Here is a 27772-nt window from a genome sequence, read left to right as displayed (position 1 = left end):
CATTTTTCTTCATTTTCCAAATTGTCTGTAATTAATATGTATTACTTTTATACTTAAGGGAAAAAAACAATACATTTAAAAATACTCTTGCCTTTAGCTAATTTTTTTTTAAACCGCATATCTAAGTCACGAGGTAAATTGCATAGGAAGCTTAATTACAACTTGCCTAGCAGATAAAAGACAGCTATGGGTGTTCCTGGGTTCCAAAAAATGGTCTTCACTTTGTATGCAAAGGCAAATAGTGTTCGAAATTTCAGCAAGATTTGAAGGGGGGTGGAGGGGGGTGCTAAAGAGTTGTTCTGAGCTGTATTTAGCAAGCGCCTCTTGAAACCCATGTGGCTTCAAAAAACTACCCCAACCAAGGCAGGGGGGTAACCAGAAGCTCCTCTGTTTCTGTCTATGGCCCCACACTGAATAAGGACAGAGGCACAGAGGAGATCGTACACAGCAACCAAGAAACAGGATCACAAGAAGAGAGACTAGCTGCCTGAAGAGCAAGTGTCAGGGTGGCCTTGAAATGAGACTGTGAGTTTCCTGCCTCCAACAGTCAGGAAAGCATCTGAGGCTAAGTGTGAGGCTCCTGGCGACAGCTCACTGTGTGATGCTTAACAGGAAGGTCCCTTCAAAGCTGCATCTGTTTGGGAGAGAAGGAGGCGGACCCTGTTTCTAGATGCCAAACTTTTTCGAAGGTGGAAAAATCTCCTTAGAAGCAGATAATGGTGGAATTAGGTCATATGATCTAGGAACAACAACACAAACTTAAAGGAAAACCCACTGAGATGCCAGGGCAGATCCCCTAGTACCAGGATCCCCTCTGAGCGCCTAGAACAGACTCCCGGTTTAAAGAAGGGCAGAAATGGCAGTAACTTGTTTCTTCAGATTTTAACATACCAAAAGGAAAGCATAGAAAAGTAATTCTCCTGAAGTGGTCCAAGTATGGCTTCTACCAACAGCAAAGAACACTGAGAAATACTCTCTTGTTAATTCTCATCACCTGCCCCTTCACTTCCCAGCTTTGTGAACTGGAACAAATGTCTTACTGCCCGTCAGCTTTGGTGCCCCGTCTATAAAATAAATGTCCTAATACCTGCCTTACAGTGCTGTGGTAAAGATAAGGTGAGATGGAGAATGTAATAACTAGCACAGGCCCACACAGGTGTTTGAGAAGTAGTTCCACTCCTATCCCATCTATTCACTCACTGTATCACAAGCCACAATTGTACACACACACACACACACACACACACACACCAAGGCACTCACGCACGGTCATGCCTTCTCAGGATGCTGTACCCTAGGAAAACAGCCTTCCTCGTCACTCCTGTTTGTCCCAGGAACTCGAAACTCAAGATTAACAACCCAAATGTATTAAAGTGAGAATTGGGAGTTATTTTTCACTTCAGATTTCATTTAAAAATAGCCAATTTCAAAATAGTTGCTGGAAAGGAAACCTAATGAATATTTATGAAGACTGCCAACCAGAAATAAATCAGAAGCTGCCTTTTCTTGTCACATTACAGTGAAAACAAACAAGTCATGGAGGAGGCAGCAGGAGAGCCCAAATGAAATTTCATTTCAGGGATGAAGACAAGGAGATAGGAGTTTCATAAAATACATAGCTCAGACTCAGATACACAGCCTTCCTAATGCTAATGAGCACACACCCCCAGGGAGTGTAATGGGGTCCATCTTAAACACACAATGGCACTCATTTGGCTCATCATGAATAGATCTCATTCTTGGTTTCCTAGCCAAAGAAGATTGAGAAATCTGAATAGAAATTAAGAACAAGAGCTTTAAAATGTTTCTTTTTAATGAAGTAGAGTCTCCGACCTCATAAATTTCAATCCAGGCAAAGACAACCAGACATCATCCTTGGTCATTAACCTGTTTGTTGCTGTTGCTGTTTCTGTTTCTGTTGAATGTGTGTGGTTGGTGTTTATTTTTGTGTTTCCCCGAAGACTGCGTGGGGCACTGAATTTCTTTTTCTTTAAAAAAAAAAAAAGCGCATCCTCATGTACATCACAAAGGGTCAGAGCTTGGAAGTGGTACATGTAGGTTAAGGACAGATTGGTGAGCAGGAAAAATGAAATAGGTCTAACTGTACCAGTTGGACTGGGGGAGGCCGAGAGAACAGCCTTTACTGCCCTGCCCTGACACTTTTAAGATGGGAATGATGCTGTGGTTGCCATGGAGTGGGCATGAACTCCCAGCAGCTACGACGACGTTTAACTTCGAAAGACCTAAACGTGACAGAACAGTTAGCAAATCGGTTAGCTCGCTCTTCAAAGGGAAAGGGACTTTACAGAGATCCAAAGGAAGGGACCAATGGCAGTAAAAATAAAGCCATTTCGTGTTTGTGTCTCCATGCCTTACAATTTTTGTAGATTGCGGTACTTCTCCAAATTTAAATTGCATATGAATGTTTGAACATCTTGTTAAAATGCAGATTCTAATTTAGTAGGTCTGGAATGGAGCCTGAGTTTCTGCATGTTTTATAGCTGCTAGGGAGAGACCTGCTTCCATAAAGATTCCTCCTTTCTGTCCCGCGGATGCTGACTTACAGGGACCCTCCAGGGCGAAGGAGGATTGCTCCATAAGGTCCCAAGGCTGGAATCCTATGGAAGCTGCTGGTCAATTCTTTCTCCTCTGCAGCCGTTAGTGTGTTCAACTACTGATCATTCCGTTAACATCAGAGCATTCAACCACTGTGCCAACGCAGCGCGTTCTGTGAAGAGTCCCCACGTTGTGCAGGGCTAGGGAGGACGCTGGGAGCCCCAAACCCCGCTGCTGAGTGTCTGGTCAGACTGAGCCCCTGGCAGATCTGCTCTAGCCACAGGCAAGAGTCCCAGAGAGCCCTCCACAATATCATATGTCATTCATTTCTTGACTGCTGCTTCCATGAGTATTAATTGTGGATTCAAGCAGGATTCAATTCTTGACAACTTCAGTCTTTTCTTCATTTATCACAATGCTGTCTATTGGTCCAGTTGTGAGAATTCTGGTTTTCATTATATTGAGTTGTCATCCACACAGAAGGTTGCAATCCTTGATCTTAATCAGCAAGTGCTTGAAGTCCTCTGTCTATCTGGCAGTGACCATGGTCATCTTGATTAGGCTGGATCGAGCTCGGTACTTGGCCACTTGGCCTCCCTATAGGCATGACCTGAATTTGGACTGGCTGCAAGTATCTCTTAGTTGCTCTATGACAGAAATTTCCTCGCTGGCTTTTTGCATGTTGATGGGGGTTGTCTCATTCTTACACATTATTTGTATTTTTGTCTTTATACTAATCTGATCTTATCCTTACCACCTTAGTCTGATTTGTATTTTTATTGTTTCCTGTTGGGTCTCCCAGCTGTGAAGCACAGGAGGAGCGGATGCATAATGATAATAACGGGTACGAGGGGGTGTAGGTAATGTGGGGATGGGGAGTGTGCAGTAGACAGGGAAGGAAGGGGGTCTTGTTCAATTCCCCTTGTTAGGATTGAGCCATTGAATGGTATGGCATGTAAATCATGTGCCAATAAAACTGTTCGGGGCGGGGGGTTACATCCTAGAAAACCCTATGGGACAGTTCTGTTTTGTCACATGCAGCCACGATGACTCAAAACAAAAGCCTCAATTACTTATGGCTCAAAAATCAACTCCATAGCACCTAAGAAAAGCATCAGCCAGCTCCCAGACTTCTGGTGTAGACCATGCTTGTAAGTTCCTGGGTAAAGAACGCTGAACAAGGAGTCAGAAGATTTGCATTTTCTGTGCCCGCTGGGGTTTACCAGACTCGGATTTGAGAGCACATCCCCTAAAATCAGTCTTCTTGTTTGACAAAGAGAGATCCTAGATTTCCCTAGCTATTTCATTTGAGTCACTGTGAAAGCGAGAGAGTGAGGAGCAAAAAAATTGCAAAATTATCATCTTTATTAAAAAGAAGACATAACTAGGGCTGTGTTTTGCTGGAGGACCCAAAGTGAAAATCAGAACTAGACTTAAACCCTACATCGTCTGATCTGAGCAAGCACTTAAGATGTATTCTTTCTTAAGGGAAACCCCTCTAAACTGAGAGCAGAAAGCAGAGAAAAAGGACGAATAACACAGTTTAGTGAGGATGTGAATAAATTGGAACCCTATCCTTTGCTGGTGGGAATGTAAAATTAGGCACCCACTGTAGAAACAGATTGGCAATGCCTAAAAAATTAAACATATAATTTCCATAAAACCCAGTAACCCCAATGCTAGGCATATACTCATAACTGAAACCAGGAAAGTAAATAACAATGTGTTAATAATGATTACTGTAGCACTAGTCTTAATAGTCTCAGGATGAAACAAGCTAAATATCCACTAACAAATGAATTGGTTTAACATGAATTCTGTTAAAATTAAAGCAAGCGCAAATGTAAAATTTATGGTGATGACTAGGTGGAATAATGATAAAATCACTAATGTTTTACGAAAAGAGACAGAGTCCCAAAGAAATCAGCAGTTTGAAAATGGATATGGGCCTTAATAAAGGACAAGATGGTGTTGAAGATGAAGCCAACAACGGCAGAGAGCCACATCAATTGGTAAGAAAACAACCTAGTTTACGTCCCAATTGAAGAGAGCCAATGATTTACAACAGATACAATAGCCGGCATGATAGACATCTCAACGGTTCAGCTTACAGAATTCTGACTGAAAAATTAAAGTTGAACAAACTTTCTGCTCAATGGATGCCAAAATTGTTGCTTCCAGGTCAGCTGCAAATAAGAGCAGAGCTTTCGATGGAAATTTTCAACTCATGGGATCAAGATCCTGAAACTTTTTTTTTAAAACAGGAGATGAAGCATAGCTTTTCCAGTTATGATTCTGATGACAAAGAGGTGAAAGCATCCAATTAAAGCAAAAGCAGTCTAATTATGGGCAAAGTTCAAGGGAACAGTTTTTGTGAGGGGAAGGGGGTGCTCAGGGCATTTTCCACCATTCATCTATCATTAGTTTATCATATTGCAGTGTCGTTAATTTTGCTGCGATGGTGGAAGCTGTGCCACTAATATTTTTAACCATGGTGAACAGGTTTCAGAAGAATTTACAGACTAAAAAACAGACTACTGCCCACTTCTGAGAGATTAGCCACTGAGAACTTTATATCAGAGAACTCCAAGCACTGGCTGATTAAGATCAAGGATTGCAACCTTCTGCGTGGATGACAACTCAATATAACGAAAACCAAAATTCTCACAACTGGACCAATAGACAGCATTGTGATAAATGAAGAAAAGACTGAAGTTGTCAAGAATTGAATCTTGCTTGAATCCACAACTAATACTCATGGAAGCAGCAGTCAAGAAAGTGAATGACATATGATATTGGGCAAATGTGCTGCACAAGACCTCTTTAAAGTGTTTTAAGCGCAAGGACGTTACCTTGAGGAGTAAGCTGCACCTGACCCAAGCCATGAAATTTCCCTTTTTTTTTTTTTTGGCCATAGTATTTTCAATTGCATTATAGGCATGTGAAAATTGGACAATGAATAAGGAAGAAAGCAGAAGAAATGATATATTTGAATTATAATATTGGCAAAGAATATTTAACATATCATGAACTGCCAGAAGAACAAACAAATCTGTCTTGTAAGAAAGTACAGCCAGAATTTTTCTTGGAAGCAAAGATGGCAAGATTTCGACTTCCATGCTTTGGAAATGCTATCAGGAGAGACAGATCCCGGGAAAACATCACAGTGGGTAAAGGAGAAGGTCAGCAAAAGAGACGAAGACCTTCGGGCAGTGGATTGATACAATGGCTGCGACCCCAGGCCCAGCTTTCACAGTAATTTTGAGGGTGGCTCAGGTCTGGCAGTGTTGAATTCTGTTGTGAATAAGCTGCTGTGAGTCAGAACCAACCCAACGGCAGCAAACCACGACAGCAGTCACTTTTCTTGATTTTCTGGGGGCACAAGAATTATAATATCTAGTGCGAGATTGATTTTGAAAATGTTAGTCAAAGCTTTAGCAGAAAAATGCCTGGGAAATTTTTCCCAGAGAGCTCTTCACCACAACAATGCTTCTGTTCATTCCTCTTATCATGAAAGGACAATCTGAGGAGAGTTTCAATGGGAAACCATCATTTGAAAGCATCTACTTTAAGAACCTGGTTTGCCTTCTTAGGACTTCTTTTTATAGGCAGTGGCCTGCTCACCACAGGGACAGCAGTTCAAAACCATCAGTTGCTCTGTGAGAGAAAGATGAGGCTTCCCAATTCTGTAAACAGGTACAGTCTCAGAAACCCACAGGGGCTATTCCACTCTGCCCTATAGAGACATTATTAGTTGATAGCAACTCAATGACAGTGAGTCTGAGTTTTGAATCTTAAAAAACAACTTTAAAGGGCCCCATTTTTCTTCAGTTAACAGTGTGGAAGGCACTATACTGATATCGCTAAATTCCCAGAACCCTCATTTCTTTAGGGATGGACTAAATGGGTGGCATCGTCACTTATAAAAAGGTCTTCACCTGAAGGGAGCTTATGTTGAGGAATAAAGCCTATACATTTAACTTTTATCTTTCAAATCAGTTTCCCCACAAACTTTACAAGTTCCCTCATACATACAATGAAACAGTGTTACTCCATAAAAATTAATGAAGTTCTGATCCATGCTGCAAGATAAGTGGATCTTTAAAACATCACACTGAGTGAAATTAGAGGACAAATATTCCTTGAACTCACTTTTATGAAATAGGCACATGTACAGAGACTAAAGTCTTTTAGTGGCTACCAGATTGAGAGAGGTAACAGGAAGTCTTAGCTTAGAGGGCTATTTCTATTAAAGGTGGTAACAACATGATGAAAACAACCATCACTGAATTAATTATATGTGTAAAAAATGTTGAATTACTAAATGTGTTATCACATATATTTTTGCTTCAATGGAACAGTAGGAAGAGAAAAACATGATCATATCAATAATAAAGATAAAAACATTGTTTTGTTGGTCATGACTTCCTTTGTTGTTTTATTTGGCTTTGCCTGTTTTTTATGCTTATTAATGTATCTGCATGTCTATCTAGATAAGATAGGAAGGATAAATAATTTGGAGATGAAAAGAATGGGACCAATGGTTCCTGGGGGACACAGGAGGAGGGAGGGTGGGAGAAAGGAAGGGCACGGGGCGGAGGGAACCAACCCAGGGACAATAGAACAACAAGTGAACTATAACCAATGGAAGGAAGGTCGTAGGATGTCTAGTGGGGCTCAATCAAGGGCAATGTAGCAGTGAGGAATTACTAAACCCAAATGAAGGCCGAACATGATGGTGGGACAAGAGGAAACTAAAGGGAAATAGAGGAAAGAACCTGGAGGCAAAGGACATTTATACAGGTCTAACTACAGGCATGTACATATGTAAATATATACATGTGTATATATAATGAGAGGGGAATAGAACTATGTACTCATATCTATACGTTAAGAATTAAGGTTCCAGATGGACATTGGGCCTTGACTCAAGTACTCCCTCAACATAAGCGCACTTTGTTCTAACAATTGGTATTCTGTGATGCTCACCTTCCCAACACGATTGCTGAAGACAAAATGAGTGCATAAACATATGTGGTGAAGAAAGCTGATGGTGCCTGGCTATCAAAAGATATAGCGTCTGGGGTCTTAACGACTTGAAGATAAACAAGCGGCCACCTAGCTCAGAAGCAACAAAGCCCACATGGAAGAAGCACACCAGCCTGTGAGATCATGAGGTGTCAATGGGAACAGATATCAGGCATCTAAGACCGAGAACAAAATCATACCCAAGCTGAATGGGGTAAGGGGGGGGGCAGGCATGGAGTGGAGACCCAATGCCCATCTGTAGACAGTAGGACATCTCCTCACAGAAAGGTCACAAGGAAGATAAGATCCAGTCAGGCTGCAGTATAGCACCGATGAAACACACAATTTCCCTCTAGTTCTTTGGTGCTTCCTTCCCCCCACTATCATAATCTCAATTCTACCTTATAAATCAGATTAGACCAGAACATGCACACTGCTACAGGTTAAGAGCCTGCAACACAGAGAATCCAGGATAGATAAATCCCTCAGAGACAACAATGAGAGTAGAGCTATCAGGAGGATTAGGGGAAAGTGGCCGGAGAAAGGGGAAATTGATCACAAGGATCAACCTATAACCCCCTCCCAGGGGGACAAACAATGGAAAAGTGGGTGAGGGGTGACAGAGGACGATGTAAGATATGAAAAGATTAATCTATAATTTATCAAGGGTTCGTCAGGGAGGGCAGGCCTGGGAGGGAGTGGGAAGAAATGGGGAGCTGATATCAGGGGCTCAAGTGGGAAGAGAATGCTTTGAAAATGATGATGGCTGCATATGTCCAAATGTGCTTGTTATATTGGAGGAATGTATGGATTGTGATAAGAGATGTAAGAGCCCCCAATAAAAGTATTTAATGAAAAAGTAAAATAAATGGTTATTTTCCATAAAAACATGTTATCTATGGTAACAAATGATGATTTTATTATTAGTATTTCATATGAAAAATAATGTCAGTCAAAAAATAGTAGAGGATAATGGACATGAGGGTGCTTCAAAACGTTCATGGCAATCCCTATTAGTTTTTCATATCATTTTTCATGAACTTTTGGAGACCCCGTAGTATTAGATTCCTAAAGGATGGGTCAGCATCCATTGCTGGTGACAAGAGACTAATGAGGCTCCCTCCAGCTCAGCAGATTCCATGGGTGGTGTGAGATGTGATTAACTTTCTTTGTGCAGAAGGGATGTGGGAGAAGAGAAAAGGATTTGTCCTTCTCTAAGGCCATTTGGTTAAAATGAGGTATAAACCACACCAGGGAAATCTGCAAGTGTCCTCAGTACCTGTGTACAGCTCATCCGTGAAGCAGGGAAACTGAGGCCCAGAGATAGAAAGGACCATCTATTTCAAAGGCTCTCAGCAGGACCTGAGCCAGGCAGCTGGGCTTTCAGTCCATTGCTCTTTCATCTACATCACTCTGTCTCTGACTATGATTATTTGATAAACCATGCCAAAAAGAAGATGCGAAATCCAATACACTTATTAGTAATTTAGAAACTTCTTAGTGGTTTCCTCTTATCTTCTGACACCGCAGTCTGACAAAAGCATTGAGTCTAAAAGCGCAGGTCCACCTCCATTCTTTAATCTTATCTTTAAGCAATTTATTGATTGAAAAATAATTTCTTCTCCAAAGTTCCTGAGTTCTTGTTGTACAAAAGTCCTCACTAATGATTTAACACTCTTGAGCATTTTGATAATGCCATCTCAAGAACAGAATTACACACACCCACACAAAAAACCTTACTCTGGGTACAAATAAAAGATCCAGAAAGATAGGCTATTGAATATAATTAAATGTATATATGAAGACTATGATAATAGTACTTCAAACACTGTGTGGGGGGCCATACCCAACCTCCTCTGACTTCTCTATTGCCGTGAGGTAGAGGTCGAACATTCTCCACCCTCCCCCTTCTTTACTATTCTGACACCAAAGGGCACTCTTTCACAACACGCTCTTGTTATGCTGGGTCCAATAACTCATTGCAAGGGTATTATTATTACAGCAGTTCACGGGTTACCACAAGTCAACATCAGTAAACAATAAGGATACCGTCATGGGTCTACAGCAGCACCTCTTCTCAGTCAGCAGAGTCTCTCTCTCTCTCTCTAGGCCTTAGCTACAGGGACCCTTCGCCTCTGTCCCCATGGTGCTGGAGGCCAGCCTGCCGCTGCTCTACCCACAGCCTCCGAGGTGAGGGGCTGCTCCTCTCTTCTGTCTCGTGGTCTTGATTTGGCCTCTGATTTTGGTCGGGCTCCTTTGCTCTATCCCACTGTACTGTCTCTGCTGGAGCCTCCGTGCCTCCGGTCTTGGCCTCTGCCACTTCAGACAGAGATCCTGAGTGTGCATCCCGGTTGACTCCTCTTCTGATGGTCCTGGGATGTTTCTTTGAGTGATCCTGTTTCTGACTTGGCTGATGCTTATATGGCTCATTCTTGTCTCCCAGCAGACCAAACCCCAAGGAAACAAACAGTGGTGATTTGAGCCACACCCTCTGCTCTTAAAATGCAGCCTCGGAATACAGCTCACCTTAATCCTGTAAAAGAAAACACCCTCCAAAATGAGATTGTAACCACAGGCACAGAGACTGGATTTATAGTGCATCAAGAATTATGACTAGAGGGCCACACTGATTGATTACATGTGATACATATTCAATGAAAAAGATTTGCTATATGGAGGTCTGGTGGGATGGAGCACTGGGTTAGTCACTGAAAAGTTGGCAGGCCACAACCACCAGGCTCTCCTCAGGAGAAAGACGATGCAGTCTGCTGCCACAGAGATTTACATGCCTGTAAGCTCAAGGGAAGAGCTCTATTGTCTTATAGGTTCACGATGAGTGAATCCACTCAACAGCCTGATTGCCATCCTACTCTGTATCCCAAGAGTTAACTCACAAACAAGGGAGGAAGGGATTTCATGCCAGCAAGAGAGAAGAACTAGGAATGGAGTGTGTCCTCTGGGCCCTGAGATCCCTGCACAGAGAACCTCCTTGATCCAGGAGACAGCTTTGACATCAAAGGTGTAACAGAAGCACAGTAGCAACAGAACCCGAAGCCAGACATGAGAAAGAGCAGTGGCTGTCTCAGTCCCCAGAGCAAGTAAAGCTGAGTTCTGTGGGGTCAGAAGCCAGCTGGTGGAGTTGGATGCCACAGGACACGTTATTGGAGGAGATGGGTTGGCTGACCCACAGAGTTGGAGCGGAGTGCCTTCAGGGTGAAGCTTACAGTCAAGAAATGTGTCCTTTCGCATCTATTAGCAGTTCTAAAAGAACTTTGCAACATTTCCTGATTCAACAATTGTATCCTGAGCATTTCTCACCTGAATTGTATGTAGCCTTAACTTCCCTAATAAACCCATCATTGTGAGCATCATGAGTGTGGCCATTGCAATGAATTACAAAATCCAACTCAAAAGTAGACACTAGCTAAAAGTAGAGTGCTCTGGGAGACAAAACTCTCTTTCTCTGTCTCTGGTGAATATGGACACACACACACACACACACACACACACACACACACACACATCCAATATCTCCCTCACAAAAGACCCCATTTGAAGACCAAAGGCAAACTGTGCCTCTGTGTTACCTTAAACAATTTCCAAGTCCCTAACTTTTTATTCAGGAGCCTAGGATCTGTGGTGTTGCAGTGGTTACAAATTGGGCTGCTAACCACAGCGTCAGCAGTTCAAATCCAACAGCCACTCTGTGAGAGAAAGACAGGCTTTCTACATCTGTAAAAAGTTTCATGCATTCATATGACAGGTTTTGTGTTAGCCCATGGAGACTAGAGAAACAAGTTCATAAACACACATAAGTATATTAAAAAGAGTTTTTTATAAAGAGTAATTAAAGAAAACATCCCAGCCCATTCCAGATCAAGTCCATAAGTCCGATATTAATTCATAAGCCCAATACCAATCTATAAAGTCCTCTTCTGATTCACACAACACATGCAATGACGCCAAATGCAGGAAGATCACAGGCTACTGGGTGGGAAGTCGTGTGGATCCATGGCATTGGAAGCATTCAGCACTGGCAGGTGTCTCCATATGGCTTCCTCAGCTCTAGTCACTAGCATAGTTCCATATGTCTTGTCAGCTGCAATGTCTCCCAGGGAGTGCCTGTGTCTCGCCTCAACGATTCTATTTTACCTCCTTAGCACCTCCAAATGAGGTCATCAAGGTGCTATCTGATTGACAGGCTAACCTCCACCCCTTCACTCTGAATCCTCAAATTAACACCAGATTATGTAACTACCACAGGTATTAATCTAACAGGCAAGGATCTGCCCTTTTAAGGAATGTTATAGGAAATTTTCCTCTAATAGCAACCCCCATACTCAATGTAAATAGAGCTCAATCATTTAAGAGTTCAATCTGTACAAAACAACTCATGAATTGCAGTTTGCAGCTAGGCTGTACTGGCATAAACTCTTCACCTCAACAGTACCTTCAAGTCTACGTATTGATAACATCAGTGCAATTGCCTAATACCCCAGGGTGATGACTGGCAATGTTTTCTTATCTTACTTATTTGTTTTTGTTATAAAATTATAATAGACCACTAAAGTAAACCAGAGTTGTCCATAATCTGTGAATAAACAGATGGATTCTGGGTTTCCACTTCATTCTAGCCCCAAATGTAAGAATAGTTACATCAACATGGCCCTGTTTGAAGAGATCACTGAAGATAAGGGTGCTACATGGTGAAGAACGTAGATGGTGCCTGACTATCAATTGGATTAGTGTCTCGAGTGTTTAAGGTTTATATTCAAACAAGCAGTCATCTAAGTCCACATGGAAGAAGCACGCCAGCCTGTATGATCCAAGGATGCAAAGGGTTGGTATGGATTTTGACAGCAAGTCTGGTTTAACTGTTATTCCTAGAACCTTTTCATCTCTTTAATCACTTGCATTTCCCTCTGGGACCTTCCTAGCCTCCCTGGTTCTTCTCTGTAACAGATGGGATCTCCATCAGTCGGAAACAACTGAGGTTTGGCTCTGGGGGTTAATACTGTACATCAATCACTTAAATTAGCAGGTGGTGCTTCTTTTATTAATCTTTACATGCTAGTACATGTTGTAAAAAACACTCAAAACTGTTCTGTATTGGAACCAATTGGTCAGAACTAGAGCACTATTTATGGAGTACTTATCAGCAATGACTAATTATCATAAAAATAATGGGTGTCTCATTAAATCAGTGTTTCCTGTGTGCCAGGCACGGAATATTTCACTCTTATACCCTGGTACGAACTCTGAGGTAAGTACTATTGTCTTCATTCTTCATAACAAGAGTTTGGGCTAGATGATCATAGTTTATTTATGCTTAATTATGTTCCCAAAGCCAGGGCCTTCTCTCAATGCTCTAAAGACATATAATCACAAACCCATTACATACTCATACAGTCCATGTGTGGTAAGTGCCTCATATCCGGTTTCCCAGGAAGCAGACTCTGACATGGGGATTAACATAAAGACTCTGGAGAGCAATACCTATCTATGAGTGAGTGAACAGAGTAGGGGAGGAGGAGGAGAAGTTGGGCTATGGAGGAGTCACAACAAAAGCCAAAGGTCAGCCTTACAGGTCTTACAGAGTTGTCCTGAATTGGGCAAGAAGTTTTGTTCCCAACTCAGCCAGTCACTGAATGCATGCTCTCTTGGGCAGGTGACAGAGCCTTGGGTGAAGTGGTTCTTCTTCACCGAAGGAGGAAGGCAAGGTCCCATCAACTGGGGAATTGAGTGAACCGGAGGGAAGGTCGGTAACTGAGTGACACAGCACAACACCAACCATCCAGCCACTCCCTCACCCAAAACACAGTCAATTCAAACTCACAGTGACCTATGTAAGGTTTCTGAGCACCAACTCCAGTGACTCTTTTCTGATTCTCGACTTAAGATAAGGTTCTGTGTACCTGCTTATGGGTTTGTAAGTTGCAGAAATCATGCAGCTTTAATGCAAAAGGGGAAAAAAATCAAACAAACATAATTAAGGGAGAAAGGAACTTTACTGTTTATGTGCAGAATGTGAAAAATAGTGCTTTCTTCCCTCCCTTTGCCTTTCTGTCTCCTTTTTCCCCCCTTTGAGTCTCACTCACACTCTTGGTGTGACACACAGAGCCTAATAGGATGACATAGAAGACAACAGGAGAGTCTTGACCGCCAAGATGGGCAATTGAAGGGGAAAGGATAATTTGAAATATTGGGCACAGGTTAAGTACCAAGTGGGTAGTATCATTTCTGAATAACCCTATCCATGACAGTCTACTGCCTTCTTGTGGGAAACAGAAGGATTTCTCCCAAGTTGTCTCCCCCAAATATATGCCAAACTTAGCTGCTTGCAAATGACTATACACTTGGAGGTCATCAGAAGTAGATCAGAGGTTATTCTCCCTAAGGGTCATCAGCCATCTAGAGCAAGCAGTCACCACTGTTTATCCCACAAGTAGGGCCCACTCCCTTCTGATAAGGATAGTAGTTGTCTGTTTCCTTGAAGGAGACCCCAGAGAGGTCATGCCCACCCAAGGGTGGCCAAGATTAGGCCAGCATCATGAATCTAGGGCCGGCCCTTCTTGTCACATGTATACCTCTAGTTCCTCCCCTTCCTGTCATGTGTACAGCCCTAGCTCATCCCCTTCCTGTTACCTCTATGCCCATTGTACATCCCCTTCCTATAATGTGTATGCCTATGGTACTGCCCCTTCCTGTGATGTGCGGTTACCTGCAGTCATGCCCCCCGAAGTAAAGATAACCCTTGGTTAGCAATAAACTGGTCCTCCAACCTCCTGCCGGGTCCCTGCCCCACCTAGCATCGGCCGAAGCTGTGTGCGGACCTGACTGGTAAGATCATGGCCAGCCAGGAGGTGAGCATGCTACCATGAAATGTGTCTGACTCCATTATTCCAATCTCTCTTCTATCTCTCATGCTCTCGATGACTTTACTATAACCTTTATATATATCAACTGTACAATTGTGCTTACTGAACCCGTGATTAGTGGTGGGGGGGTGGCACCTCTTCCAACTGCACCTTCTAAATGGAAAGTTTTATTAGAGGGTGAACAGAAGCTTCTATAGGTAGTTTTGCAAACACAATACATTTTTAAAAAATCTTTAGCTTTTCCTCTTAAGTTTTATTCTCCCTAATCTTATTAGAAAGACACCATTGCCGCTGAATGGCTCTTGCTTCTAAAAAAAAAGCATAAATAATTATATTTATTGATTGTGAAGAAGTTTTGTCTCATTTTTCCATTTTACAATGAGAAAATTTTTAATGTTTTAAAGTTTAAAATCAATATTATTTATTATTTATGCTATGTATCCATTGTCTAGAAGCTTGTAGAAGCCTTTAAAAGCTAAAAAGTCCAACAACTGTCAATGGCTTATTAAGGCATGCATTTAAAGTTGGTCTCCAGGGCACCAAGCCTACAGCTTATGTTATGAGAAAATGTGAAAAGTCATTAATTCATATTATGCTGCCTTGCTAGTCCAATAACTAAGGCAAAACTTAGTTCTCTAAGTCCCCCTTGCCATTTTTAACACAATCTACAAGCTATTAGTGCAGTAGCTGGGGTTCAAAAGTTAATAGAAAACCGGAATCAAGAATAATTTCGAAAATATCCCAACAACAAAAGGCAGTGGAGAGTGAAAATCCTAATGTAGCAGGACGTAATCTGATTGGAAACCCGTGGTCATCATCCGCCACCAGAACGGAGACAAACTGCTGATGCGAAGCCCAGGGCCTTTGTGGTGGGATTGGATTTGTATCAGCAGTTAGTGGCTCAGCAGTTCTTCTCCTCTTTCTTTCTAAATCCCACACTACAGGGTAACACATCTTACTGTTAACTATGATTCAAGCCCGCTGGTGGATGGCCCATTCAAAAGTGTCTAACTGGCAATTTACACGTGGCTTCTGCTTCCCAATCTGAGTTTTCCATGTACGACCCTCTTTTGGCAGAGCTCTGTGCTCTGAGCTTTTTAAAGGAAGGCCCCTTTGAATGCCATGTCAAACTCCAAATCTGTTGAACTAGCAAGTCTACAGCTAGCACGAATTAGCCATTGCTGTGTTTAAATAATAGTGTTTGCCACCTTCACCTTAGAACCAGAGCAAAATTCAAGGACCCAATGCTGTTGCATTCGGTCCTTTGCCCACAGTACCTTCATTCAGAAGACCCCCACTACCAAGCCAAACCTCAATGAAGAAAATAGATTTGCCACCGTACAGTCCTATGTTCACTGACTACAGTGGTTTCTATATCTGTTCATCTCCGCTCATGTTACCCTACTGCCCAATGTAGCCAAGCGATACGAAAGGCCAGCATGGAGCATATGCCAGACAACGTCTCCCCAAACTCTCACCCTTTTCCAAACAAAGGGCCATTGAAGCTGCTTCAGATGCCACTGCCAGCCCCATAAACGTGTCCTGTCCAGGATCTCCTGGTTTCTTAGAGAGTCATGTATCTGTCCCAGAGAGACTGTGGGTGAGACACAGAGACAGGAAGCGAGAGAGAAAAGAGAAGGAGAGAGAGAGACAGAGAGCCTGAAAGAGGGAGAGACAGCCCTCACATCGTGCACATTAATGAGTGGAAATTCCTTTGTCCCTGGCAGCTCTTGGATGAGTGAATCATGTTTTGAACATGCCCCCTGACAATTTACAGCCCACTGGTTTCACAGCAATGACTGGCCATTCTGTGAATTTCAGAGAACAAGTCATTGTCTTCAAGACCACCTACCACTTGCATGCATGTGCCGTCATTCTAAGTTACACCAACTCAGCATTTCCATGAATTCATTTTCTATACATAGTCACGTGAGATGGAAAATGTATTTGGCCAGATCCTAAATATCTAGTACTAAATGATGTTGGTTTTCAACTCGTTGATGAGTGTCTTTTCATAACTGAAATCTAAACACAGCTGGCTGTGATTTTGTTCCAATTCTTCATTTTAGGGGCAGGACCATATAAATAAAGGATGCCAAAAACAGTAGCAGTGTTCACAATTAAAACAATCAGCAGTCCCTTTGGAATTGGGTTTCTGTTACCGGTGGTCAACACCAGTCTGAAAATGGTAAATGCAAAAATTGCAGAAAGAAACAATTCACAAACTTTAAAATACACACCACTTAAATGACACCATCCAGCCCCATCCCTCGGAGATGTGAATCATCCAGTTGCAGCCACACTTTATATGCCACCCATCCAATAGTCACTTATCAGCCACCTTGGCTTTCAGATTGACTGTCATGAATCAAAAGGGTTTGGTGGTGATGTTGGGTACGCATTGTACTGCTAATGGAAAGGTCCGAGACCCAAACCCACCAGTGTCTCCATGGGAGAAAGGTGAGGCTATCTGTTCCCTTAAAGATGTATAGTGTCAGAATCCCTATAGTGGGTCACTATGAGTTGTAATCTAACCCGTGGCCGTGGGTTTGGTGATGGTATGTTAAAATGCCCCTCATTTTACTTAATAATTGTTCCCTTCTATGATTAGTTAATGTTGCTAGTCTCTTTCTGTTCCTAATTTATAAATTAAACTTAATCCTAGGTTGTACAAAATGGAAATTAAATTATATATGGGGTTCGGTACTGACTGAAATTTCAGATATCCACTGGCATTCTTGGACATTTTCTTCCACACAGAGAGGGAGATGGCTGGAGTTGGAGAACCCCACTCACAGCCTGAAAGATTAAAGTGAAACCTGTTTGTTGACTCTATTGAGATTGACCTAATAAATCTCAGCAATTCAATTCCTAGTTTGAAGACATATAGATAACTTCGTAGTTTGATGAGGATTTGGAGAGAGGGAAAGTGAAGAGGCAGAAAAGGCAGAGTGGGTTTACAGGGATTGTAGCCGTGACTCCCGATCTTAATGCTGAGTAAGCTGCTTAATTCTGCTTAAAATTAATTCACTTCTGCATAAAAAGGAAAGTGATAAATCAGATGATCTTGGAAGTTCTTGGGAAATAGTAATGGAGTAATAGGGGAGGATTTTGTAATTTCCCACAAGTAATAAGAAAGAAAAAAAAATCAGTGAGCTAATTAAGATGATAACCATCAAGTAAAATTCACTCAAAATAGTACTATTGTATTATGTGAATTTAAAATTTTTACCCATGATGTTCTCTCAAAGAAGGCTCTGAGCAATGTACTGCAGACGTCTAACTTGGGTAGACTTGATCTACCCAAACAGTGCAGCTTCTGTTAGGACAGGCCCCTGACCACATTCTGGGTGAACGCTGGGAAGATGCAGAAGGAGGGGCTGTGGCACCACCCACTGAAGAATGCACGAACTCACTCCCCCAGGAGCAGCCCCCAAACCCTAGGCAACACAGTGCACAGTAGAGAGAATTTCAGAGAATTATAAATGATTGCGAATAGTAGTGAATGTTTTTCTTACTTATGCAAATAGTACTTCATGGTTTGCAAAGAGCTTTCACTTGTTATATTGTTTGATCCTTACAATAACCTAGGAGGCAAGGTATGGCAGCCCTTAAACAAAGCCAAGCTCATTGCCATCAATGAATTTGCTGATTTGGATTCATAGTGACAGTACAAGACAGTATAACTACCCCTTTGGATTTCAGAAACTATTAATCTCTAGAGTAGTAAAACAATTTCATCTTTCTCCCATAGAGCAGATGGTGGTTTTGAACTGCTGACCCTGTGGTGAGCAGCCCAACACACAACCCATTTTACCACCTAGACTCCCCTAAATTTATAAGGAATTTCTTTATGGTGTGAGCAAAAATGCTGTTGGTGTGTGTGTGTGTGTGTGTGTGTGTGTGTGTGTGTGTGTGTGTGTGTGAGAGAGAGAGAGAGAGAGAGAGAAGGAGACAGAGACAGAGAAGTCAAATTAGTCTTCATCAATCAGAATTTCAAGGTCAAATACACTCCATAGACATCCTTCTGAAAAAAGCAGAGGAACAAATTCTCCTGAAAAGGAAAACTCACGATCATGTATAGTTCTCCTCAACAACCTGGTCTCCTATTCATTGCTTTCAAGAAGCAGATTGTGAGAAACAGAGCCACTCGCTCAGATTTCTTAAGACACAGAACTGTTTTCTTCTCACCTTCAGGAGGTCCACTGGGCCAGAAAAGTCATCGTTCCCTCAGGAGAGTGCCCACAGCTGAGAGCAGCTTTGGCCCAAGCCGGCAGTAAACAGGTGCAGGGGTTCTCAGGAAGATTCCTAAAAAGGTCAAAGAACATAGAACGGTATGAATTGTTTTGGCTTAGCTAATTTTATTAAGCTGAGATTTCCTTAGACAGCCCAAGTAAAATTAGCAAGGGAGAACTTAACACATATCAATTCCATAATTAACTTTAACCAACCATTACTGTACTTAAGGACATCAGTATTTAAGAAATCTGAGGCAACTTAATGGAAATAGGTAATGAAAAAGGTAGCATAATCCCAATTACATTTTGGTCCAGGACAGAAGTCTACATGACTTCCAAACCGCAGAGAACGACTGTGCACACAAAGCAACAAGGGAGAAGGCACTTGATTCTGCTCTGCTCTGAATTTCACGGGAAAACACAGCGCATCACAATCACATCGACACACAGGCGCAGACGGGGAGAATCTAATACAGACCAAAGGGAACAAACAGTGAAAAATGAACTGTTTGATCCTGGCTAACTTTGTCAAGAGGAATTCGGAGACAAAATTACATCTTAGAACTGGATTTGAAAGAGATAAGCACAAGTGACATGTGGGAATAAAGGGCCGTTGAGCACATCATTGTAAGACAAAATAAAAGCGTAAAGTTAAGGTAGAACTAGAAGGGTGAAACTTTAATTAAAAGGAAACAAACCACCAGAAGTGCTTAAAAGAGATATTTATTTAATACCTTGTATCACAGAAAGGATCGTTCAGAAAACCTCCTTCAGCCTACAACCTGGGGTCAGCCTGTAGTCAGAAGAGCAGGGGTCAGGGGCTCTGGATTAACTCCACCGTTCAGAAGGTGAGTGTGGGCTTTCATGTCTGAACATTACAACCACTGGGTGAGCTTGTCAATGTAGTGATGGCTGGACCCCAGCCCAGGGCAAGTATCTCCCAAATCCATTGTACCAGAATGGCCAGTGGAAGGGAGTTAATTACCATCGTTTGTTTTAAAAAAGGGAAGATGAGAAGTGATTCTCAATGACTCTTCTATCCCAGGCACTCTGTTGTCTCTACTCCTTTTGTACCTCATAACTCAAGTTTGTTTAACATAATTTAAACCAATACTTCCCAATTAAAAAAATTGTACAATTAAATAGTTCTTCAAGTGTCAAGTCGAGGGTGCTAAGATTCTGAAAGGTGAAATGATTTGCACAATTCAAAAACTGGTAAATAGCACTAGCAGGAAAAGCCACTTCGGAGGAGCACCAAGTCAGATCATGGTCGGAAGCTCAGAGAAGTTTTGGTTCAGGGGAGGCTACGCATGACAGGCACACATGAAGTCATGCCTGTGATTAGGGAATGATGCCTCTGGCTCTATGGACAAAGGCGTGCGTAGCCCCAGGAGAACATATTCCAGATTTTCACTCCTTAAGGAATAAAAGAAATAATAATCATCCTACTGGCTGAAATCCTGAGCACTTTGTATGAGTGCTATGAAGCTCTTTTTATTGTCAGAAGCCCTTAAGTCAACTTCAACTCATAACAACCCACATCCAACAAAATGAGCCACTGCTAGGCCTCCACCATCCTCACAATCATTGCTGTTTCAGACGGCTGTGTAGCCACGGTGTCGCTCCGGCTCCTTGAGTAGCTTCGGCTTTTCCCCAGACCCTCTCACTTATCAAGCACCCTATCCTCTCTAGAGACTGGTGCCTCCTGTTAGCATATCCAAAGTAAATGTGACGGCATGTCACCATCCTCGTGTTAAAGAAGTATTTGTGCTGTACTTCTTCCAGCGCAGATTCGTTAGTTCTAATTCTCCGTGGTCTGTTCAATATTCTTCATCAACACCATACTTCAAATGCATCAATTCTTCTATGATCTTCCTTAGCACTGTCCAGTGTTCAGGTGCACATGAGGTGATCGAAAATACCATGGCTTGAGTCAGGCACAACATCGTCTTCAAAGTGACACCTTTGCTCTGTAACACGTTGTTGGTGGTGTTAGCTGCTATCAAGTCGGTTCTGACTCATAACAACCCTACGTACAACAGAATAACACGCGGCCTGATCCTGTGCCTCTTCACAAATGTTGTTATGTTTGAGCTCATCGATGCAGCCTCTGTGTCCATCCAACTTGAAGGTCTTCCCTGAGACTGGTCTCTCCTGACAACAAAGTATAAAAGGAGTCTCGCCATCCTCTCCTTACTTGCTGCGAGACTGATCTTTTTGTTCTTATGACAGTGTGTGGAACTGCAAAGATTCTTCACAAGCATCATAATTCAAATGCATTAACTTATTTATTCAATGTCTGTGGTAGTTACATAATCTGATGTCAACTCGAGACTATTAGAGTGAAGGGGTGGAGTTTGGGTTGCACCTTGATGACCTCATTTGGAGGCACTATGGAAAGAAATAGCTCACTAGAGTCCAGATACAGATTCTCTGCTTGACATTCCTGTTGACAAGCCACATGGAGCAGGACTGAGAGAGCCAGAACCCTGGAGCTAGAGGAGCCACATGGAGACTCATGCCAGTGCTGAGAGGCTTCCACTGCCACTGGATCCTCAAGACTTTCCACCCACTGGCCTGTGATATTCCTGAATTTGGCGTCATTGCATGTGTTTCATGAGTCTGAAGAGGAATTTATAGACTGGTATCGGATATTTGGACTAATATCGAACTTATGGACTTGATCTGGACTGGGCTGGGATGTTTTCTTAATATACATTAACTCTTTGATATAAAGCTCTCTCTTACACACAGATGAGTGTCTCTGGATTTTTTTTCTCTAGTCAACCTGGACTAACATAATGCCCGACATTCACATGCATATGAGGCTATGGAATATAGCATGGCTTGCATCTGGTGTACCTTGGTCCTCAAAGTAACATATTTGATAGATGAACAACAGGTACATGGGTGAAGAGAGACAGCAGATGGTGCAAAATATGAATAAAAGTAATTTATAAATTATCAAGGGTTCACCAGAGTAGGTGGATTGGGGAAGGAGGGGGAAAAAGAGGAGCCGATACCAAGGGCTTAAGTAGAAAGAAATTGTTTTGGGAATGATGATGGCAACATATGCACAAATGTGCTTGATACAACTGATGTATGGGTTGTTATAAGAGCCCCCAATAAAATGATTTATTTAAAATAAAAATAAAAAAGAAAATTGGTTTCAAACTGTTGACTTTGTGGTTGGTAGTCCACACATAGCCACTGTGGCGCCAAGCTGCCTATCTCTGTCCACAGCTGTAGGCAACTTGATGTTGTGACCGGTAGGGTGATCATGCCAACCGGGCCCATGGGAACATGTGGGGTTAATAAGGTCGCAGTTTGATTGGAGGGAAAAAGATAAATGGCTTGGCAAGGCCCGCTCCTCTGTCTATTGCTCTCTGGTGATTGGGCCAGCATGCAGCTGCTTTAGCTAGTTCTCTGCCTCAACTTGTGAGCTATACTACATGTGGGACTGTATATACATATGATTATAATATAGATAATCATATATAATCATATGTGTCCTGGTTTTGTTTCTCTAGAGAACCCTGCCTAACACAGATGTCTTTGTGTTCCATCTGGCATGGTCCACTTGTGTCATCACTGTTTGTTATTTTTTAAAGGTATTTGCAACAAAGAAGTCAATGGTCTTGGAAAATTTTGTCACGGGATCTCTAGCTTCACTTCTATTGCTAAGGCCATCCTTTTCCATGACTGTCCTTTTCTTTGTTTCCAACTTTCACATTCCAGTCACATCAGAGCATGATGGAGCACGCCTGCTGCTGCTTTGGCTAGTTCTCTGCCTCAACCTGTGAGCTATATTACCTGTGGGCCAGGCCAACTCCTGGATCGTGTAGCTAGAGCTTGAAGGCCCTTCGAGACCTGCTTCGCCACACTGCTGGTGCGTACATTGGTTGAGCTTGAGGCTGGCGGATTCCATTGCCTTGTATTGCTTGTGCCTGATATCCCATCGGGCCTGCTTTGCTAAGCTCCTGAGCTACTTGGTGACCCACCCTGCTGCTTGCTGCCTGTGGGCAGACTCTGCTTGCCTTGCCCCAGTTAGGACTCTGCTGTCTGCTTCCTTGACCTTGGACTTGGCAACCCATGTGACTTGAAGCACTTCCGGTATATTAATTGTTCCACAGAAGTGAGTTGAACTGAACCCTCTGTACTTCTGTGTGGACTAATTAGCTGTTAGATTCCTTCTTGTTATATAAACCTATCCATATATATAAATCTATATCTATATAAAATCATAAGTGTCCTGGTTTTGTTTCTCCAGAGAACCCTGCCTAATACATTATAGTATCGCTGACCGTGCAATGCTATAGAATTGATTTTATTTATTTATTTTTTTAACATTTTATTAGGGGCTCATACCAGAATTGATTTTAAAATGTTCTTTTGACTATAAATGTGACACCATTTCTCTACAATTTGTTAGTTAATTGTCATATGATATGCTATATATTGTCCAACTCAAAATGGATAATACAAGTCCATTTCGGCTCACTAATGCCCAGGGCTTTTGCTAAAGATTGTCCAACAACGGTTTCAGTAGGTCATTAATAGGGAGCTGCCAGAGGTTCCAGCTGATTCAGAAGAAGACACGGAAAAAGCATTGTCATTGCTGACAGCAGAGAATACCAGAAAGATGTTTAATTGTCTTTTATTGACTATGCCAAGGTATTTGAGAATGTGGACCAGAACAAATAATAAACAGCTTTGAGAAGAATGGGATTTCTTCTCCATGGACCAGGGTGCTAGTTGTGTGAACAGATCAAAGGAAGACTGCAAGGTTAAAAATCAGGAGAGGTGTGAGTCAGGGTTGCATCCTCTCACCATACTTATTCAATCTGTATGCAGCGAAAATCATCAGAGATGCTGACTTATATGAAGAAGAATGTAGAATCAGGGTTGGGGGAAGGCTTATCAACAACCTTCAATATGCAAATGCTACAACATTGGTTGCTGAAAGTGAAGAGAACTTGAAACACTTGTGATGAAGATCCAGGATTGCACCCTTCAGTGTGGATTGCAACTCAATGCAAAGAAGACCAAAATCCTCACAACTGTCCCAATAGGTAACATTATGATAAACAGAGAAAAGGTAGAAATTGTCAAGGATTTTCTCTTGCAGGATACACAATAAATGACTATGCATTTATCAGGGGACGAAATACGCATTGCATTAGGTAAATCTGCGGCACAAGACCCCATTAAAATGTTGAAAAGCAAGGATGTGACTGTGAGAACCCAGGTGCAGCTGGCCCCAGGACAACGGTATTTTCCATCGCCTCATATGCATGTGAAAACTGGACCCTGAATGAGAAATACTGAAGAAGAATTGATGCACTTGAATTATGATGCTGGTGAAGAATCTTTACCGTTCCATGGATTGCCAAAAGAACAAACACTTCTGTCTTGGAAGAAGTACAGCCAGAACACTACTTAGAGGCAAGGACGGCGAGACTTTGTCTCCTGTACTTTGGCTATGCTATCAGGAGAGACCAGTCCCTGGAGAATAATATGCTTGGTAACGTAGAGGAGCAGCAAAAAAAAAGAATCTGCACAGTGACTGCAACAATGGGCTTAACCACTCAGAACACTTCTGAGGATGCTGCAGGACGGGGCGGTGTTTGGTTTTGTTGTCAGAACTGAACTAAAAGCACCCAACGGCAGGCCTAGGCTATAGCTCTACAGGCATTCCATTTCATTTTTGATGGTTTCTTGGTTTCCTGGATTCTTCCTTCATCCGTTCTGGGTGCTGGTTATTAACAGTTGTTTGCTGTGCCTGCTTCTCATTTTGAGTTCTGCCACATCAACACACGATGTCCAAAATCTCTACTCTGTTCACCACATTAAGGTCACTCTCCTTTGAGGAGGCAACTCTTCCCTTATACTTTGAGTGACTTCCAACCTAAGAAGGAATCCTAGTGGTTGGTGCTTAAAACTCACCAGCTGCTCGTGGGAGAAAATGGGACAAGCTGCTTCCACACAGGTTAGAGTCTCAGGAACCCTGTAAGGCGGTTCTACTCAGTTCTATCTAACTGCTGTAAGTTGGAACCAATGCAGCAGCAGTGGGTTGATGAGTTTGCAACCTGAAGGGCTTATTCTTCAGTACTAGATTATGCAACGATGAGCTCCTATTCACAAAGCGTTCACGTGACATTTTTTAAAAGGAGTACATCACCAGGTCCATCTGTCTCAACTCCATCGAAACCTGTCCCCCAAGGGTGACCATGCAGATTTTGAGATGTCAATGGCAGTTTCCAGCGTCACAGGAACATGCCACAGTATGACAAAGTGGCCGATGGGTGGTAGAGGAAGTGCATACTCTGATAAAACCGAATTTATAAATGAGGAAATTGAAGCCAAGAGAGATTGAGCAAAATGAAAATAGGTAGATCCATAATGTGCACAAGGTTCCTCTCTCTCCTGACCATTCGCTGCCTTGGGTAAGGTAAGGCTACTTGCTGGCTCTGTGCTATATTTTCTTTTGTTCCCATGCATTCTTCTGGTGGAAAATAGGCATGAATGTATCTAGAGCCTCCCCAGTGCCTTCAGAAGGTTCTCAGTGTTGATAACTAATTTCAGTAGTTTGTGGGAAGCATTAAACATTTTATGATTTTTATTTCGCCCTCACAACTCTCACACATTTCCAAATTGGCAAAGTCTGACTTCAGCTCCGACAACTGTCTGGAGAGCCATTGTGAAAATAACTCAGTCCATCTGACAGAGATTAAAGGCCCATGTTCATCTCTGGAATCTCATTACAATGTACTTGGGAAACTGTTTACCACACATCTAATCACCTTAGAGAAGTATCCTTGTTGCATGTAGTTTGCTGCTCCATTACATCAACATTATGTAAATTTTTCTTTTCTTTGAATAGCATTTCTATTGACTATAATATCTAATTTACAAATATTTCACATATGAAATGTATTTTAAGAGGCTAATGCAAAAGCATTGCTGTTTCTGACACCTTAGGCATATCCTAATTATATTGTGACAGAATTATCTTCATGGCTCATTTTAATGGTAATGTGAAAAGAATGGTTTCCATTAAACACTTGTGAGAAGAAATACAAGAATGAGAGATGAAAATGAAAACACAGTTGTGAAGTTAGAAGGGACCGTGAAGGTCATCAAATTCAGCCATCGATCTGCCTAGGGCTCATTCCATTTTGAAGGAACTTGTTTTGGAGAAGGAACCCTGGTGGTGCAGTGGTTAAAGCGCTGGAATGCCAACCAAAAGGTCAGGGGCTCAAACTGAGCGCCCACTCCAGGGGTGAAAGGTGTGGAAGTCTGCTTCCAGAAGGAGGTGCAGCTGTGGAGAACCTGCGGGGCAGTGTGAAATCAACTCCATAGCAGCGGGTTACAGAGAGGACTCTTCCTAAAGCGTTCACCTGTTGCTCTGAGCCTCCCTGGCCCTTGGAGCCACACCTAGACTCTTACTCTAGCTTAAATGTCTCACCGCAGTTGCCTGTTACATGAGAAAAACAAGGATAAGATATTTGTTTAGGGACTGGCCCAATCCCAGCTACACTGACCCTCCCCAGAAGAACCGCAGAGGACACTACAGAGGACAGCCCTGATGACACAGCCTGGGAGAGTGGGGGGTCTGCCCAGGCCACGTAGGGGAAACTAAGAGGGAGAGACAGAGAGAAGAGGAGAGAGAGAGAACCACATCCTGGCCCACCAAACCTCAAGGACAAGATCCCTGCTTGGAGCAGCCAATGCACAGAGAGGGCTGTTGGACTGGCCCCACCATGAGACACAACATCCCCTCACTGACCCACAGCACGATGGGGGACAGCACTGGAGACATAGTGAGGGAATTGTGCCCGGTCACTCCCCGCCACCACGCACGCATGCACGCACGCACGCACGCACGCTAGGGTGAAACATGGTGGGAGGGCCACAGAGCAGCCAGAAGAGCAAAGCAATGAAATTTCCAAGGAATCCCCAAAAACAGATGTCTGACTCAGCGGGCAGGGTTTTGCACCTCACAGACCAATTGGAAAACACTCAAAAGGGTCAGCAGACAGGCCTGGAAATATTTATAGCCTTTTCTCTCTCTCTTTTTGTCTCCTTCTCTTTTTTATCCTATGTCTATCTATATAAGATAAGCAGGATAAACAATCTCGAGGAGAAAAGAATGGGATCAATGGTTCTGGTGAGGCATGGGAGAGGAGGAGGTGGGGGGAAAGGGAGTGGGGAGCCAACAAACTCAAGGACAAAGGAACAATGAGATCTAAAATCGATGGTGAGGAGGGCATAGAATGCCTGATGGGGTTTGATCAAGAGCAATGTAGTCAAGAGGAATTATGGAGAACCAAATGAAAGTTGAACATGATAGTGGGGCAGGAGGAAAGTAAAGGAAATAGAGGAAAGAACTAAGAGGCAAAAGACATTTATAGAGGTATAAATATAGGCATGTATATATGTAAATATATTAATACATAATGATAGGGATATAGCTCTATGCATATATTTATATGTTAAGAATTAAGGTAGCAGATGAACATTGGATCTCTAACTAAAGCCCTCCCTCAATGTAAGAATTCTTTGTTCTAATAACCTGGCATTCTGTGTTGCTCACCTTCTTGACACAACTGCTGGAGACAAAATGTGTGCATAAGTAAATGTGGTGAAGAAAGCTGATGGTGGCCGGCTCTTACAAGATATAGGGTCTGCGGTCTTAAAGGCTTGAAGTTAAACAAGAAGCAATCTAGCAGAGAAGCAACAAAGTCCATATGGAAGAAGCACACTAGCCAGTGTGATTGTGAAGTGTCAACGGGATCAGTTATCAAACATCAGAAGAGCCAAAACGAACAGTCATAAGGATGTGAGTGAAGAAGGTCGGAGTGGAGACCCAAGGCCCATCTGTAGACAATTGGATGTTCCCTCACAAAAGGGTTACAAGGAAGGAAGGAATGAGCCAGGGTGCAGGATAGCACTGATGAAAGACACATCATTCCTATAGTTCCTGAATGCCCCACCCCCACCACTACCATGACCCAGTTCTACCTTATAAATCCGGCTAGACCTGAATACACGCGTTGGTACAGACAGAGC

General features: G+C 42.5%; 1 protein-coding gene across 1 annotated transcript in view; it reads right to left on the bottom strand.

Moving 5' to 3' along the window:
- NRCAM (neuronal cell adhesion molecule) overlaps window positions 1–18770 on the bottom strand; it is a 257338-nt gene extending 238568 nt beyond the window's left edge. Inside the window, exon 1 of the mRNA XM_030885203.2 lies at window positions 18654–18770. The gene's annotated coding sequence lies outside the window, so the exon portion shown is untranslated. The remainder of the gene's footprint in view (window positions 1–18653) is intronic.
- Between the last annotated feature and the right edge of the window lie 9002 nt (window positions 18771–27772).

Source organism: Echinops telfairi, unplaced genomic scaffold (genome assembly GCF_000313985.2).
Source record: "Echinops telfairi isolate 266 unplaced genomic scaffold, ASM31398v2 ScPeMD7_23;HRSCAF=83, whole genome shotgun sequence".
In the NCBI taxonomy this organism is placed as follows: Eukaryota; Metazoa; Chordata; class Mammalia; order Afrosoricida; family Tenrecidae; genus Echinops; species Echinops telfairi.
Note: the sequence above shows the minus strand (reverse complement) of the source record. Positions and strands in the feature narration are given on the sequence as shown.